At 38.6% G+C, this 5,300-nt stretch overlaps 1 long non-coding RNA gene across 1 annotated transcript; it reads left to right on the top strand.

Annotated features, from left to right (window-relative positions):
- Positions 1-3,222: 3,222 nt before the first annotated feature.
- On the top strand, positions 3,223-5,078 carry LOC148838264 (uncharacterized). Its single transcript, XR_016090878.1, has 2 exons — positions 3,223-3,320; positions 4,070-5,078. It is a non-coding gene; the product is annotated as an uncharacterized LOC148838264 (long non-coding RNA).
- Positions 5,079-5,300: the final 222 nt, after the last annotated feature.

Genomic DNA, 5,300 nt, shown 5'->3' with positions numbered 1-5,300 from the left:
ATCAGGAGGTGACCAAACAAAGAAGTACTGGAATTTAAACCAGATTCAGTGCAGATACAATGAAGGTGCTTTAAAGCATTGCATTCAATGTTTCTGATGAGTTTGGAGTCATTTGGGTAACTTTTTGAACACAGGATGTGAGGGCAAGGTGTTCGATTGGTGTAATTCAAGTGCCCGAGCTAGGGTTAGGGTTAGGGTTTGAATGAGAAGTAGACATTTACTGATGCCTTTGCTGGGCTTTTGGAGGCATTTGAAATGCAGGAAAAGTGTTGTTTTGTTGTTTCCTTGATGACAACTTTTGGCCCACATTTGCGATTTTTGCTAAGAAGCGCGGCTGTCGCTCAAAAATGGTAAAAAATGCAAAGTTTTTCAAACACACTTTCTACATGCTAAACTCTTTCTTTTTTCTATTAGAATCCAAATAAAATGATACTTTTAGCCAAACTTTAGTGGGAATTGTGATGCTGACCCCGATCTGCGACAAATCATGCTTATTTCCAGCTGCATTCCAGCAGGAGGTGACCAAACAAAGAAGTACTGGAATTTAAACCAGATTCAATGCAGATACAATGAAGGTGCTTTTATGCATTGCATTCAATGTTTCTGATGAGTTTGGAGTCATTTGGGTAACTTTTTGAACACAGGATGTGAGGGCAAGGTGTTCGATTGGTGTAATACAAGTGCCCGAGCTAGGGTTAGGGTTAGGGTTTGAATGAGAAGGTGACATTTACTGATGCCTTTGCTGGGCTTTTGGAGGCAGTTGAAATCCAGGAAAAGTGTTGTTTTGTTGTTTTCTTGACGTCAACATTTGGCCCACATTTGCGATTTTTGCTAATCCGCGTGGCTGTCACTCAAAAATGGTTAAAAATGCAAAGTTTTTCAAATACACTTTCAACATGCTAAACTCTTTCGTTTTTTGTATTGGAATCCAAATAAAATGATACTTTTAGCCAAACTTTAGTGGGAATTGTGATGCTGGCCCTGATATGCCACAAATCATGCTTATTTCCAGTTGCATTCTATCAGGAGGTGACCAAACAAAGAAGTACTGGAATTTAAACCAGATTCAGTGCAGATACAATGAAGGTGCTTTTAAGCATTGCATTCAATGTTTCTGATGAGTTTGGAGTCATTTGGGTAACTTTTTGAACACAGGATGTGAGGGCAAGGTGTTCGATTGGTGTAATACAAGTGCCCGAGCTAGGGTTAGGGTTAGGGTTTGAATGAGAAGTAGACATTTACTGATGCCTTTGCTGGGCTTTTGGAGGCAGTTGAAATGCAGGAAAAGTGTTGTTTTGTTGTTTCCTTGACGACAACTTTTTGCCCACATTTGCGATTTTTGCTAAGCCGCGCGGCTGTCGCTCAAAAATGGTTAAAAATGCAAAGTTTTTCAAACACACTTTCTACATGCTAAACTCTTTCTTTTTTCTATTGGAATCCAAATAAAATGATACTTTTAGCCAAACTTTAGTGGGAATTGTGATGCTGACCCCGATCTGCGACAAATCATGCTTATTTCCAGCTGCATTCCAGCAGGAGGTGACCAAACAAAGAAGTACTGGAATTTAAACCAGATTCAATGCAGATACAATGAAGGTGCTTTTATGCATTGCTTTCAATGTTTCTGATGAGTTTGGAGTCATTTGGGTAACTTTTTGAACACAGGATGTGAGGGCAAGGTGTTCGATTGGTGTAATACAAGTGCCCGAGCTAGAGTTAGGGTTAGGGTTTGAATGAGAAGTAGACATTTACTGATGCCTTTGCTGGGATTTTGGAGGCAGTTGAAATCCAGGAAAAGTGTTGTTTTGTTGTTTCCTTGATGACAACTTTTGGCCCACATTTGCGATTTTTGCTAAGCCGCGCGGCTGTCGCTCAAAAATGGGTAAAAATGCAAAGTTTTTCAAATACACTTTCAACATGCTAAACTCTTTCATTTTTTCTATTGGAATCCAAATAAAATGATACTTTTAACCAAACTTTAGTGGGATTTATGATGCTGGAACCGATCTGCCACAAATCATGCTTATTTCAAGCTACATTCCAGCAGGAGGTGACCAATCAAGAAAGTACTGGAATTTAAACCAGAATCAGTGCAGATACAATGAAGGTGCTTTTAAGTATTGCATTCAATGTTTCTGATGAGTTTGGAGTCATTTGGGTAACTTTTTGAACACAGGATGTGAGGGCAAGGTGTTCGATTGGTGTAATACAAGTGCCCGAGCTAGGGTTAGGGTTAGGGTTTGAATGAGAAGGTGACATTTACTGATGCCTTTGCTGGGCTTTTGGAGGCAGTTGAAATCCAGGAAAAGTGTTGTTTTGTTGTTTTCTTGACGTCAACATTTGGCCCACATTTGCGATTTTTGCTAATCCGCGTGGCTGTCACTCAAAAATGGTTAAAAATGCAAAGTTTTTCAAATACACTTTCAACATGCTAAACTCTTTCGTTTTTTGTATTGGAATCCAAATAAAATGATACTTTTAGCCAAACTTTAGTGGGAATTGTGATGCTGACCCCGATATGCCACAAATCATGCTTATTTCCAGTTGCATTCTATCAGGAGGTGACCAAACAAAGAAGTACTGGAATTTAAACCAGATTCAGTGCAGATACAATGAAGGTGCTTTTAAGCATTGCATTCAATGTTTCTGATGAGTTTGGAGTCATTTGGGTAACTTTTTGAACACAGGATGTGAGGGCAAGGTGTTCGATTGGTGTAATACAAGTGCCCGAGCTAGGGTTAGGGTTAGGGTTTGAATGAGAAGTAGACATTTACTGATGCCTTTGCTGGGCTTTTGGAGGCAGTTGAAATGCAGGAAAAGTGTTGTTTTGTTGTTTCCTTGATGACAACTTTTTGCCCACATTTGCGATTTTTGCTAAGCCGCGCGGCTGTCGCTCAAAAATGGTTAAAAATGCAAAGTTTTTCAAGCACAATTTCTACATGCTAAACTCTTTCGTTTTTTGTATAGGAATTCAAATAAAATGATACTTTTAGCCAAACTTTAGAGGGAATTGTGATGCTGACCCCGATATGCCACAAATCATGCTTATTTCAAGCTGCATTCCAATCAATAGAATCAATAGTTCAAGAACAGAGGATATTTACTCTTAAAATATTCCTGCTTGGGTCTAAACATTTTATTTACTATTTTCTGTTTTCCTTAAAGATATGTATATCTTTATATACATTTTGTTCTGATACACCTTGGTTGGTCTTTTCCCATAGTGATGAGGAATAAGAAGGTGAGCTGTCAAAGAATTCCAAAATCAAATGAGGAGAAGCTTCAAATGATCAAGTGCCTCTGCAAAAAGCATCACCCAGGTGAGTGTAGAAGACAGCAGTAGGACAGGAGTTGGTACTGCACCGATGTAAAACAGTGAGAGGGCTGCCACAAAATTACTTTAAGTTCAGTGTGAGAGGTAACAGAATGCATGGTTTAAAAAAAACTACATTGTCTGGATTTTGAAAATGTTCCATTCTTTGCATTTAATATCTTAGAATATGATTATAAAGCCCTGGAGAATGCTCTTACTCTACCACTAAAAAATGATAACCCTTGTTATCCATGCATTCATTTTTTAACTGCTTATTCTAATTCAGGATCCCGATGGGTGCTGGAGCCCGTCCCAGCAAGCAATGGGCACAAGGTAGGATAGACCCTGAATGGGACACCAGTCCATTGGAGGGCACACACACAGACACTCACACACTCATAACAGAGTCTATTTTCCCAAAAACAAATTAGCATGTTGGACCGTGGGATGAAGCCCACGCCAATATGAAGGAGAACATTCTGGTAGGTTAATTGGCCCTGCTGTGAGTGTGTGTCTGTGTGTCTGCCCTGCAATGGACTGGTGTCCTATCCACGGTGTATCCTGCCCTGCACCGCTTTCTTGCTGGGATAGGCTCTGGCTCCCCCGTGACTCCGAACTGGATAAAGTGGTTAAAAAAGGAATGGATGGATGATGTGATATGTGCACTGAATAGGTTACGTTTTGTCCTGAATATGTGAGATTGGCCTTTACAGAATGAAATCTCATGTTTTGTCCTCTGACTCTCTCGTTGCACAGTCCTCAACAAGAAGCTGAGCACTGACTTTCAAAATGCATGCAAGAAACTGCAAGATGAGTTGAAGAAATTACTTCTCCCACTACCCCTGTACTGAGATTTCCCCCTGGACGGCATTTACAGTAGAAAGCCGGCACCAGCTAATGCACTATATAGGGCTGCTCCTCGAGATTTTTACACTTTGGGCACTGCGATGGGAAACAGCTTCACGTACAATCTGCAGTCCATTAGAGTTGAAAAATGACATTTTTGTACAAGTGCAACATTTAATTTTGTGCATAATTCAAACCAGATGCTGTAGTTTAGGATTGTTTACATTGAGATTATTATTCAAGAGCACAAAACATAAATATTTCCTCTCTGCTTTGCTTTACAATTTGTTTGTAATTGCTAAATGACTTTGGTGTTGACTGGGCCTTCTGTAATTACCAGTGGAAAAGCAATATATCTTTTATAATGAATAACTTATTAAACCATGCAACTACATAGAGTTAAGACAAAGGGAAGAAACTACGTACTCAAACATCGATCACTATTAGGTTCTTGAGGGAGCACATACAGTTGTATATTAGTATATAAATCCAATGTTGAGTTAGACACATTATTGGTCTTTATGTTACATTTCATTTCTTTTTTATGTGGTTTCTAGTTTTAATGTGAAAATCGATGTGCAATTTAATATTTCCCTATTGTAGAGCCAGACTAAAGTGAACAAACCCTCACGTCCTCCTCAGGTTGAAGTTAGCTTGCTTGGGTGTGTACATTTGTCTAATTCCTACAGAGTTTCACTAGAATAATCAGGAGAGAGTAACCCTCAGCCTCATGAAGCCACCACAGATACTGTAATATTGTATTTTCTGTATAATGCACAGGTTATGTGTTGATAAGTTGTGATATTATGAGACAATAAAATATTACTCTATGTAATGTAGAATGTGCAATGAAAATGGAAAGTCTAAAACAATGTTGTATTCATGCTCAAAAAACAAATAAAGAATTCACTATACACCTGAAGAAGGCTCCACAGCTGAAACGTTGTGTTTCCTTTCTTCTCTTTTCAGCATGGAATAAACCTTTACTTATTTCTTTAAAGAATACACTATGTTTAACTTTATAAATGTCTTTTGCATGACTGTTGTGCTTGTAGTAAGATTACTGAAGATTTAGTTTGTGCAAGTATGAATCCACATGTTCTGTTATTGGATGTGAAAAAGTTTTTTATGTTCTATTACA

The sequence above is a fragment of the Atractosteus spatula genome, chromosome 3 (assembly GCF_055471065.1).
Source record: "Atractosteus spatula isolate fAtrSpa1 chromosome 3, fAtrSpa1.hap1, whole genome shotgun sequence".
Taxonomy (NCBI): domain Eukaryota; kingdom Metazoa; phylum Chordata; class Actinopteri; order Semionotiformes; family Lepisosteidae; genus Atractosteus; species Atractosteus spatula.
The sequence above is the reverse complement of the archived record's forward strand: the minus strand, read 5'-3'. Positions and strand labels throughout refer to the sequence as shown.